This window comes from Rhamphochromis sp. 'chilingali', assembly GCF_963969265.1.
Source record: "Rhamphochromis sp. 'chilingali' genome assembly, chromosome: 14".
Classification (NCBI taxonomy): Eukaryota; Metazoa; Chordata; class Actinopteri; order Cichliformes; family Cichlidae; genus Rhamphochromis; species Rhamphochromis sp. 'chilingali'.
Genome location: NC_137941.1, coordinates 24,999,287 through 25,012,655, shown reverse-complemented (window position 1 = coordinate 25,012,655; position 13,369 = coordinate 24,999,287). Strand labels below are relative to the sequence as shown.

The 13,369-nt window shown below is 47.7% G+C and overlaps 1 protein-coding gene and 1 long non-coding RNA gene across 2 annotated transcripts in view; both read left to right on the top strand.

The window, feature by feature from the left end:
- LOC308410623 (CD209 antigen-like protein A) overlaps positions 1-13,369 on the top strand; it is a gene marked incomplete at its 5' end in the record, with an annotated part of 77,508 nt that overhangs the window by 30,097 nt on the left and 34,042 nt on the right. The window lies entirely within an intron of this gene.
- Positions 10,978-13,092, top strand: LOC308409812. The gene is made up of 3 exons (XR_013974084.1): positions 10,978-11,359; positions 11,477-11,669; positions 12,990-13,092. It is a non-coding gene; the product is annotated as an uncharacterized lncRNA (long non-coding RNA).

Genomic DNA, 13,369 nt, shown 5'->3' with positions numbered 1-13,369 from the left:
TTTACACCTAAATTTCCCCAACAAAGGATGTTTTAATTCACCACTATACCAGTGAAACACGAGTCTCCCATCTTCCTGCTACCGGTCTCGAGTTTTTGTTCACCAAAGCACACACCAACTTCATACTGACGGACAGATCACTGCCCTTTTCCCGCCTTGTCTGACCGTGTTCTCTCTCATAGCATTCGTTTCGTGTCTCACTACGCCTCCTGCGTGACCTCATCAGAAGCTCAAATACCATTACGCCAGCCCTTACAGGCAGGAGGGGCCAGTGCCTCCCTATATAATAGGCTGACATAGCGTCAGATGTCATTCAAAAACCTCTTCTCGCTTCTCACAGAAGCCTGTAGACAACTGTGCTATTGGGTGCTAAAGCTAAACTGTCCACAGATTCGAGTGAACAACTCGGTCGCCGGGCGCTTTGTTCCCAGCTTTTCAGTTGTCCACTAGCATACAAGCAGTAGCAATACTGTTCTGTGGCTAGTGCGGGTGCCAAGTAGCAATACTTTCACCCAGCGAAGTAGCAATACTTTCCGAAAGCGAAGTAGCAACACTTTGCTAATAAAGGTACCCCTAGCTTCACCATCAGGTAGCAATACCCTTCGACGCTAGCAGTTGTACACATTAGGTAGCAATAGCTGTAGAAAAGTAGCAACACTTTTCACCCCACGTTAGCGAGGAATAGCAATATTCTCTGCACTCGGTGTCAGTCTCGCTAACGTGCGCGACCCTCTAGCTAACCATGGCTACGACGGCCAACGAAGTTGCAAAACAAGAAGATTTCTGCCTGGGATACACACCCCGTGTGTGCGGCATGCCTGGGTTTATCTCACGCTCAGGCTGCCTTGACACCCGCACAAGACTATATCCACTGCGCGGCTTTCCCACGCAAACTACTCCGCAGGCTAGCTCGCCAGGCTAACCTGTCGGGTGGCGACCCTTTGCTGTGTGAGGCTGCTGCGGCACAAGGAGAAACTGAGATGCCCGATGATTTGGCCGCAACGCCAGGGCCGAGCTGGGCAGAGGCAGACCCTCAGCCCATCGCGACCGCTTTCCCGTCGCTGGAGGCACACGGAGATCGTGTGTTTTTCCCCGATGCTGGAGTCACCTGGGGAGGAGATGCTAACGAGGACGGAGATGAGTCAGCTGACTCGGAGCTCCTGCTGTCTGACGACGGCGAGGAGGATGATTCCACCTCCTTGGCTAGCATCAGCTGGGCTGCGAAGCCCTCGGCTACCGGCGAGGTTGAAAAACCGACACCGCCGTCTCCCCTGGAGCTCGACATGCAGGACATGTGCAAGTGCGCAGCCGCTAGGCTCAGCATCCCGTGGCCCGCCATACAAACAGAGGTTGTAAAGTCTCGTTTTGACGGTAAGAAATTGCCGAAGGCGAAGAAGACGGGGAAGCATGTGTTGTCTGTTTTCCCTGAGCTACTCGATGAGATAGCGGTGACGTGGAAAGCAAATCCTTACAGCGAGAAACACCCCATCGTGGGGAGCTCCCTGCTGGATTGTGAGGGGATGGAGTCTATCGGCCTCCGCCAGATGCCACAAGTGGAGCCGTTGGTGGCGAGCCATCTTCACCCGAAGACGTCTCTGTCCTCATCTGCCCCATCTCTCCCCTCCAAAACGGACCGCTTCCAGTCCAGCCTTACAGATAAGTGCTACAAGGCAGCAGCTCTGTCAGTAAGAGCCCACAACGCCTCTTCTATGCTAATGGCTTACCAAGCTGAGCTAGAGGAGGACATGACAGCTAAACCAGATACCACAATGTGGGAAGAAATCTGCGTTATAACTGACCACGTCCTCCGCCTCCACAAGGTAGCCATACAGGCTACTGGGAGAGCCATGGGCCTCATGGTTCTTCAGGAGTGAGCACGCTGGCTCGGGCTCACCAACCTGACGACTAAGGAAAAAAAGGAACTCCTCGACACCCCTGTCGTCCCTCACGGTCTCTTCGGTGCGGCTGTTACATCCATGCAGAGGAGATGTGAGGAGAAAAAGAAAGATGATGAGGCTCTGAAACTCTGCCTGCCGAGGAGGGCCCAGCACGCCACCCCAGCAGCACCGCGCCAGTCATTCGCGCAGGCAGCGTCTTGCCCGGTCCCCGCTTTCAGGATTCCCAAAGTGCCTAAGACGCAGGCAGCCCCCCAGGCTGCCGGGGCCCGTAAGAATCCATGGACTCGGAAGCAGTCTCCCCAGGCCAGACCTCAAGCGGCCCCTCCTCCTCCCCCCGCTGCCGCGATCGTGAGGAGGAAGAAGCGGCCGGCCTGACAGCCTCTCCTCTAGGCGGGAGCGAACCCAGTTTCCCCCCTTCATGGGCCACCCTGCCACCTCCCAGCTCCGTTCCAGAGCAAGTTCAACGGGACATGTTCCACACAGAGTGCTTAACTCGGGCCGGCGTTCCTGTCACCGGACCCGCCAGAGGGAAAGAGAGCCACAGTTCGCTGTGTTGTTTGACAAGCACTTCTCTCATGCATTCTGTATTAAAAAAGCCCCGACACACGCATCCAGGCAGTTTGCCGAGGGCGCTGTTGAGTGTTGCAAAACACATGAAAAAATCAAACATGCTGAAAAACAGAGCACCGTCTGCCATAACGCAGCCCGTGGAGACTCGCGTTTCCACGGCTGTGATGATGCAGATGAGCCTGTCACCTCGCTCGCCTGTGACAGAGGTGACGGGACACCGAAATGGCGTATGTTTCGCGCTGCGACCACAAGGGGGCGCCAAAACGCCGTATTCGGTGGAGTGGCCAGTGAGCGCTCTGTCTCTCCACATGAAGAGCTGGGCCACCTGCACTCAGTCAGCATGGGTGCTGAGGACATTGAAAAAGGGCTACAGACTGCAATTCAGTGTCGCTCCACCACAATTCAAGGAAATTGTTTACTCTCATGCTCTGGGCGAGTCTGCCAGTTTTCTCCTGGAGGAAATTTCCACCACCCCGCTCAGGAAAAAGGGCATTCGGGTGGCCGCGTACATCGACGATTGGCTGGTGGCAGCCCCGACCCGCCAGGGAGCGACTTGTCACACAAATGCTCTCATACACCACCTGGAGAGTTTGGGTTTCCAGATAAACGTGGAAAAGAGCACATTGACGCCAACTCAATGCATTACTTTCATAGGGCTCAGCCTAGACTCCCTTCGGGTGAGGGCTTTTCAGTCATCCCTTGCACTGTTTCGCAGAGGCAACACAGTGACCCTCAAACAGTGCCAGAGGCTGCTCGGTCTGATGGCTTCTTCTCTAGTGGCGATAACACTGGGACGCCTGCACATGAGAGGCTTTCAGCGCTGGGTGGGCTCGCGGGGACTGGACCCTCACCGAGACGGCCACCGTCGCGTGAGAGTCTCTGCAGACTGTTCACTCGCTCTCCGCGAGGGGAAGAGGCCAGGTTTCTTGGCTCAGGGCATTGCCATGGGGGCAGTTTCAGCCAGGAAGGTGATTTCCACAGATGCCTCTCTTTCGGGCTGGGGGGCCACCCACGAGGGCAGAACAGTGAATGGGGAATGGGGCCCTCACATGCGCCCCGCCCACATGAACTGTCTGGAACTGCTGGCGGTTCACCTGTCGCTAAAACACTTTCTCCCTTGGCTGAGAGGTCATCATGTTTTAGTGAGGTCGGACAATTCCACCGTTGTGGCCTACATCAACAGACAGGGGGGTCTGGGGTCCCCCAAGTTACACACACTGGCACACAGACTGATAGTCTGGAGCACTGTCCACCTGCTGTCACTGAGAGCAACTCACGTGCCGGGGATCTTGAACTTTGGAGCAGATCTTCTCTCCAGGGGCAACCCGCTGTATGGGGACTGGAAGCTTCACCCAAAGGTGGTGAAGCAGATCTGTCATGATCCACCTGATCCCCACGTACAGACAGAGGCTGAAGCTCTCCAAACCTGTCGTGAGGACCAAAAAACTGTGGAGCAACGAGGCTGTGGAGGAGCTTCGCACGTGTTTGGAGACCACAGACTGGGACACAATGAAGGCTGCTTCTAACAGCTTGGACGAGTTTACGGACACTGTCACCTCCTATATCCACTTCTGTGAGGACAGCATTGTGCCATCACGCACCAGGGTGAGTTATAACAATGACAAACCCTGGTTTACTCCTAAACTCAAAAAGCTGTGGCTGGAAAAGAGTAAGGCGTTCAGAAGCGGAGACAGGGACTGCTACAGAGAGGCCAAGTACAGGTTCACTAAAGAAGTGGACATTGCCAAACATCAGCACTCTGAGAAGATGCAGCAGCAGATCTCAGAGAATGACTCGGCCTCTGTGTGGAAAGGTTTTAGGAATATTACAAACTACAAGCCTAAAACCCCCCACTCCACTGATGACTTGCTCTTAGCCAACACCCTTAACGACTTCTACTGCCGTTTTGACGAGCCATCAGGCAGCCTTCACACCTCCAACGACCCCAACAATAGAGGCACTTTGGACACTCATTCCCCCACCTCTCCCCCCTCCATAGAGCCATCACCACCTTCAAACTGTTCACCTGCAACACCCGCCCCCTCACCCCACACAAAAGAGGATTTCACACCACCTCCTCCGACCACAACTCTTCATATTCATGAAGCAGATGTGAGGAAGCAGTTTAGGAGTCTGAATGCTCGGAAAGCTCCCGGCCCAGACGGTGTGTCTCCTGCCACCCTCAGACACTGTGCAAACGAGCTGGCCCCAGTGTTTTCTGGCATCTTCAACTCCTCACTGCAGGCATGTCATGTGCCTGCCTGCTTCAAGTCCTCTACCATAATCCCTGTCCCCAAGAAACCTAGGATCACTGGACTAAATGACTACAGACCCGTGGCTCTGACATCTGTGGTCATGAAGTCATTTGAGCGCCTAGTTCTCTCCCATCTCAAGACCCTCACGGCCCCCCTCCTGGACCCCCTGCAGTTTGCATATAGAGCCAACAGGTCTGTAGACGACGCCATCAACATGGCCCTACACTTCATCCTGCAGCATCTGGACTCCCCAGGAACCTACGCCAGGATCCTGTTTGTGGACTTCAGCTCTGCCTTCAACACCATCCTTCCAGACCATCTCCGAGGCAAGCTTTCCCAGATGAATGTGCCTGATCCCATCTGCCGGTGGATCACTGACTTCCTGACGGACAGGAAGCAGCACGTGAGGCTGGGAAAGAATGTCTCGGACTCCCGGACCATCAGCACCGGCTCCCCTCAGGGCTGTGTTCTTTCTCCTCTGCTCTTCTCCCTGTACACCAACTGCTGCACCTCCACCCACCAGTCTGTCAAGCTAATCAAGTTCGCAGATGACACCACCGTCATTGGGCTCATCTCGGACGGGGACGAGTCTGCCTACAGGAGGGAGGTTGAACGTCTGGTGTCTTGGTGCAGCCACAACAACCTGGTGCTGAATGCCCAGAAGACAGTGGAGATTATTGTGGACTTCAGGAAGCACACAGCCCCACTCCCCCCCATCATCCTGACTGACACCCCCATCACCTCTGTGGACTCATTCCGCTTCCTGGGTACCACCATCACCCAGGACCTGAAGTGGGAGCCCACCATCACCTCCGTCATCAAGAAAGCCCAGCAGAGGATGTACTTCCTGAGGCAGCTGAAGAAATTCAACCTGCCAACACGGACGATGATGCAATTCTACACTGCAATCATCGAGTCCATCCTCACCTCCTCCATCACCGTGTGGTACGCTGGAGCCACTATCAGGGACAAACAGAGACTGCAGCGTGTTGTGCGCTCTGCTGAGAAGGTGATTGGCTGCAGACTCCCATCTCTGCAGGACCTGTACACCTCCAGGACACTGCGGCGTGCAGCCCGGATCTCAGCTGACCCTTCTCACCCTGGACACAGTCTGTTTGACCTGCTCCCCTCAGGCAGGAGGCTCCGGTCCATTCGCACCAGAACCTCTCGCCACAAGAACAGTTTCTTCCCCTCTGCTGTTGGACACATGAACAATAACCACATGATTGTCCCCGCCACTAACACATGACCCTACGCTGTGTCACTGCATCATTTCATGTTTGGCACTGATCACCACCTGCACTCATGTATATATCTTTCTACGTAGCACTCATAATTCTTATTCTCATGTATATATCTCATGTATATCTCATGCACATATCTTTCTTTCTACATAGCACTTTAATTCTTATTGTCTGCACTGAAGCACCGCAGCAATTTCCTAATGTTGTAAACCTCAACATCTGGCAATAAACCCATTCTGATTCTGATTCTGATTCTGATCTGGCTGCGATTCGGTCAGGCGACCGTGGACGTTTATGCATCCAGGGAGAATGCTCAGTGTCCCCTGTTTTACTCGCTGCACGATCAGAGAGCTCCACTCGGGGTGGATGCTCTAGCTCACGAGTGGCCGAGAACCCTCCTCTATGCTTTTCCCCCAGTGGCCCTCATTTCTCCAACTCTGGCCAGAGTGAGGGAGAGAAGTCACTATATGATCCTGATGGCCCCGCACTGGCCAGGGAAACACTGGCTGGCGGAGATTTTTCAGCAGCTGTGCGGCCCACCTTGGCCGTTACCACTACGCAGAGACCTCCTGCCTCAGGCGCAGGGGGAAATATTCCACCCCCACCCAGAGAGGCTAGCTCTATGGGCTTGGCCCGTGAGTGGTTTAACCTGAACACGGTGGGGCTCCCTCATAGTGTTATCGACACTATTCAGTGTTCCCGAGCATCGTCTACTCGGACGCTATATGAGCACAAGTGGCGTGTGTTTGAAAGCTGGTGCTTAGGATCACAGGCCATCCCTTTTCAGTGCTCTGTGGCTGTGATTCTGTCATTTCTTCAGGCCCTGATTGATAAGGGTAAAGCCTTCTCCACCATCAAGGTGTATTTGGCAGCAATTTCGGCCTGCCATATTGGTTTTGAGGGAAAGACTGTTGGCCAGCATCCCTTAATATGCCGTTTCATGAAGGGTGCACGGCGTAAATTGCCTACGTCTAGGCCGTTGGCTCCATCGTGGGACCTGCCCACAGTATTGGCTGCGCTCTCCTGTTGCCCATTTGAACCCCTGGAACAGGTTGAGTTAAAATTTCTGTCCTTGAAGACGGCTCTTTTGATTGCTTTAGCTTCTGCTAAACGTGTGGGAGAGATCCACGCTCTCTCAGTGCATCAGTCATGCATTCAGTTCTCCTCGGATAATACGAGGGTCAGTATGCGGCTCAATCCTGCCTTTGTCCCGAAGGTTGTCAGCACATGTTCCCCTATAGAACTGCCGGCCTTTTGCCCACCGCCTTTCTCCTCAGAGGAGCAACAGCGGCTGCATACCTTGTGTCCGGTCCGTGCCCTGCGCATTTACATGGACCGAACCCAGAGTGTCAGACAAAGTGACCAGCTGTTCGTGTCCTGGGCTAAACCACATATGGGAAAGCCTGTGTCTAAACAGCGCCTCTCCCATTGGATAGTAGGAGCAATAGGGCTTCGGAGCGTGATGTCACGGGGGTGGGCGTGGAAAGGATTTTGGCCCGATTCACCATTTTGGGGGTCTAAGCTAGGAGCGATAGCATAGCCATGGTTCGTACTTGCTGTGTGCTCGGCTGCAATGTTCGATCTTACGACCGGCACGGGAATAAGGTTGGATTGTCTTTTTATGCTTTCCCAACCTGGAAGCGACATGAGGCAGCTCGTGTATCGATGTTCCCAAACGAAGGCGTCTAGCCTGGATAGCAGCCGTGAGACGAGCTGATATCAAGTTCTGTTATGTCTCCAGATATCAGCTGGTGTGCTCACGACATTTTCATTCCGGTAAGTTCTAAATATGTTCTTATCACACTTTATAGCTGAATAATATTACCGTTGATGGTCTCGGAAGTTATAGAAATTGCGATCAAACATCGAATGGAGTGACTTTGCAGACATATGTGCTATGTAACGATTCGCTAATTGTTTCGCACAACTGTAGGGAAGCCTGCCTATGAAATGGATCAAACATACCATTCTGGGCTCTTGTGTTGCAGTCTTGTGCGTTCCTCAATAGCTTCTGCCTGTTCTTCAGTTACTTTAGCTGTGTTTATGTACTTTACGCAGTGCAGTTGTAGCTCGGTAAGGCCAAGGGACTGTGCACCTGTGCTGTGCAAACACGCCAGAGACAGTGGTAATGTGGATGACTGTACAGTGTGTGATGTGTAGTATTTCTCCAATCCAGACAAACACACTGCTTTATTGTGTTTTTGAAGTGTGTCTAACACTGGTGACAACTCCTCAAACGTAGCAGAGGGAATCTTTCTTTTTGAAGGACGGCTTCTTCTGCCTTTCACCACAGACGGTCCGTTTATATTTTCATCAAGAGGGAGGACACTGATTGGCGTTAATAATTTGCCCGATTATCAATGTGTTAATTTGCATCTACTATACAATTATGGGCACATAATATGATAACGATATTTTAACAGTTCAATGATAAAGATTTAACATTAATTATGGTGGGGGGTGGAAAATGGCTATTTCACTCGATGCACTCCAGCTGACTTACCTTGGTATGAATGACGACGTACTCAGATTTTGGCGGCTTGAAAATAGCCAAATCTTGCACCCAGCCATTTGTAAATTGGATATGCGCCTCCAGTGACTTGTAATTACGAAACTGGTTCGCAGTGTAAGCACTTACTCCACAAACAAGATAGGTGAAGATATCGGGGTAGGACAGTGGCGGTAAGTCGTCTGCGTCTTTACTCCACTGCCGTATGTCGTATGGGTCCAGATTTGCGATGCACTCTATTTTTTTCAAATACCGCTGCTTCGCCTCTGGACGCAATCGATCTCTATACCGTCCGTTTTCTTTCGAGCTGCTTTTAAGCATGTTTCTTGTCGTAGTCGCCGTTCCAATACAGTGTATTTGTTTGGATCGTAGACCCCGAAAATGGAGCTGCGCTTCCACAATGCATTGCGGCGTGACGTCAATTCCGAAGCCCTAGTTGAGCTTCTGATGAGGTCACGCAGGAGGCGTTCCCATAGTGAGACACTCACTCATGCTACTCAGAGAACCGGGGTTATATACATAACCTTAAGTTTTGTGGCTTTGGTTCACTTCACCTCACTCTTCCCCATTCTTGTCATTAAATCAGGCCGTTCTGCAACCACGGCAGCCATTCACTCTATGGCTTTATTCATGGTGTATTTTACCCCTTCACCAAAGGCCGTTCTCGTTTCCAACATTATATTTGCAGTGTTCGTTTATCTATCAATATCTGCGGAGTATGGTTTTGTACCGAGTATCCTATTTTCTAAAGCACAGCATGTAAAGGGTAGCTCGCTTAGCAGGATGCTAGCATGTAGCGCTTAGTGAGACACGCCTCAGATGAGTTGAGCAAAGACCCCGTCTGTGTACTTTATACGTGAGCAACAGATTTAAATAAAATTAATGTTTCAAAAGGCAAACTTGAAGATAAAAAAAACAATATACTTACCGGAGAACCGCCAGGGTTTGCCGCTGCCATCTTGCTGCTCCTAAATTCAAAACTGCCTCTGCAGACAGGCAGGGGAGGCGTGGAAATTGTCTTTGAGTTAGTCAAACGTTTTCCTTAGTTCGAGTAGATGATAAAATGAAAGAAAAATGAATGGGATTTTAAGTAGGACTAGGCGTTCTGTAATGATCTTTATTTAGGAGAAAAACTTAATCACTCACCTTTAAACAGCTCTCTTTTAGGAGACACACTGCTGGCTAACGGTGTCATGTGATCAAACAGCGTAATTTAATTGGCTGAGAGCCGCTCGACTCGATCTAGTGCTGATTGCTCTGGCTTGGGTCATTCAAGTTCATCACTTTTGCAGGTGAATTTTTGCAGGTGAATATTTGATGGTGAATTTTTTTGCAGGTGAATATTTGATGGTGAATGTTTTGCAGGTGAATTTTTGGTGGCTTGTCTTTTTATTACCAGTTAACAATATAAAACAGTATAAATCTTAGGAACTTTGGAAGCACAATCAAGCCAGCCCTCACGAGGTATTATGATAAGAGAAACTGAGAACCAAATTCAGAATAGAAGTCCTTTAGAATTGGCTGTTTTTTCATCTCAGTTCAGAATACTATTAAAAGGAAACATCTTGTTTCCACAGACTAATTTGACCTTAGATCAACTGTACACATCATCACAGTGGTATTCAGTCAATATCGAGTCAGTCTGATTTTAGATTTCAAAATTATATCCCTTGAACTTGCATATGAGTCACTTTCGTATGAATTCAGAAACTTATTGTTTCCGCAAAATAATTTGGCGTTAGATAAACAGCATACGCCCACACAGTCCTACTCAGTCAATATCAAGTCAGTCTGGTTTTGGGTTTCAAAATCATAGCACTGCAAAATTCCCTGTATATATGCAATATTTTTGTCTCAACTATTAAAGCTATTAAAACAAATTTTCCCATTTCCATGGACCCACTTAAGGATTTGACTTAAGCCACTCAACATAAAGTCAGTAATATTTTGGATTTCAAAATAGTAGCCAGTTGGAATTTCTTACAGGCACTCTGACATGTCATCTGTTTTGTTTTTGTTGTTCTTTTTTCTTAATTTAACATGACATCATAGGGAAACTTCCTGGCTCCACAGACTGGAAACATGCAGGTACTATCCACTGCGGGTTGATCAGTTCATTGTAGTCTAAGTGGAACAAATGGAAGAAAAAAATATGTCGGCCCCACATGCAGAAACTGAGTAACATTTATAACACAAATAACAATATAATTGTAGCTATAATGTAATTACTGAATTTAATACAGCACTGTGTCACATTACTTTGTTACTGGAAATTTTAATATGATTACAGTAACAAATTACTTTGTAATAAGCTAACACTGGTAACAACACCAAAACAATGATGTGTTCTTTCAGTTAATATACACGATATATCAGACACATAGATTATGAGAGCTGACTGGGCTATAGACTCCTATACAACTGGACTTATCTTTTCACTGAGATAAATCATCCTTTCATGGTCATTAAAAAATACAATAAAGGCACTTTTAGATAGGCTTTGCTTTTCAGCCCAAGTGATGTCCATCATTTGCATCCAGTCTTTATAATATCATACACGGGAGGATGCAGTCTGTCATGTTTCTGCTGGAAGGGACAAACTGGGACTTGATATCCACTACATAAATGCCTTCAAAGGTAAGTTGGTCTTTAGTTTGGATTAGATTTGGAGTTTGTCACTTTGTCTTTTGTCACTCACTTGGTATGCCTCTGCAATTCAGGTCGGGGCATTTTCATGACTGTTCCATTCCAAAAAGGAGACTTCCTTTTGGAATACAGAGGTAAACTCATAACAAAAGAAGAATGTGAGCGGAGACACAGAGTTTATCATGACAGCCTGAAGGTGTTCATGTTTGAATTCAAGTTTGATGGAAAACTCTGGTGGTGCATATTATATCAGTGTAGTTTGATTAAGATTAAATTACACATTGCTTTTGATTTATGAAAAAAAAGCTTCCTAACTAACTAGTTAAGCTAATACTTTTTTGCCTAACCCCACAGTGTGGATGCATCTCAAGAAGATGGGTCATTAGGCAGACTTGTCAACGACAACCACATCAGTCCAAGTGCTAAGATGAAAATATTAAATATCAATGGAAAGCCCCATCTATGCTTATTTGCAAGCAGAGACATAAGTCCAGGTGAAGAAATAGACTATAATTATGGTGACTCGGATTGGCTCTGGAGATGCAAGGTATTTCTACAATTGTACTTTTTGGAACTGATAAATTGCATACCGTAAGCCATTTTTACATTTGTACCTACTCAAATTGGCTTAACGTGACTTAGGGCATCTAGTTTTTCACTGAAATTGAGTATCACCTACTGTGCCTGGGGTCACTATAGCAATGCAGCCGAGCATCCAGTGATATAAATGCCACAGCAAGCATGGACGTCAAGGTGACAAAATGCCTGCTGCTCAGTCTATACTTTAGTGTTCAATTCAGGGATCACGCTGTTAATTTTGGTCGCTATTTCAAACATTTCAGAGTTTCAAAAATGATGGCTTGGATTTTCACGAAGGAGGCGCACTCATAACTTATCGAGTGACACCATTGACCAGCCACCTGGTGGCATTCAGTCTATGTCAAATTTTCTGATCACTTTGGATCACTTGGAACCTTGGTGTAGTTACTGAAAAACTACATGGTACTATAACCTACTGGAAAAACAGGGGTAGGTACTAATGGAAAACAGGCAATTGTGATGGCTGCCACATCAAAGCCCTCTAAAAGCACTAAAAAAAAATATCAGCAGGTATGCAGAAATAAAAAATGGCTTTCGGTTTCTAAATTTTAACAGTGATTGATGTTTAATGTGATTCTACACAGCAAAATCTCCAGTGTTAAATTAACACTGGAGAGTGTCTATAAGGGTCCACACCTCTGAGTGTTAAATACAACACTGTTGAGTGTTAAATTAACACTTTTGACAGTGTTATATGTTTAAAAGTAACCTAGTCAGTTTTGAAGATTAACAATGGCTAACACTGAGCAGTGCTGATTTTCTAACACTGGAAAATAACTCAAAATGTTAGAAATATTCCAGTGTTAGAAAATCAGCACTGCTCAGTGTTAGCCATTGTTAATCTTCAAAACTGACTAGGTTACTTTTAAACATATAACACTGTCAAAAGTGTTAATTTAACACTCAACAGTGTTGTGTGGACCCATATAGACACTCTCTAGTGTTAATTTAACACTGGAGATTTTGCTGTGTAGCCTCTTTAGTTAGATTCATTTTAAATTTTGTCCCTCGAAGATAAATGGGCCCTAGTGACAGTTCGTTGCTGCTACAGGTGATTGTTTTACTCCTTTAGCAATGGCTTAAAAAATAAAGAAATCACACTGACTATTTGTCTCTTAATCATAGGGCCTTAAATTCTCTATACATGACAGTGAATATTTTAAAGACATTAGCTTGAAACTTATCTTTCTCATACAGTTTATTTAATGTTTCAAAAGCCTCTTCAAAAATGCACAGAACTTTCCTTTTCTATCTGTTACACACGAAGACTGAGACCAGCCAGATTCAGAAGACTGTGAGCTGCCTAAAGCCGCAACCAAACAGCTTTCCAAACAATGATCTGGACCTGAAACATCCAGAGCCTGAAAGGGTAAATATAATCCAGTGTACCACTTAATGAACTAATTTAATCTATCATCATTCTTTATGGATGCTGTGTGTGTGTGTGTGTGTGTGTGTGTGTGTGTGTGTGTGTGTGTGTGTGTGTGTGTGTGTGTGTGTGTGTGTGTGTGTGTTTGGCAGTCACCTGGGTGTGATGTGATTTACATGGACGACGTTTATTAGTTGATATCTGCAACTGAATTGAAAACACCTCACCTTTCCAACTGTCCAAAACAAATAAATGTTGCAATATTTTGCTAACAGTTT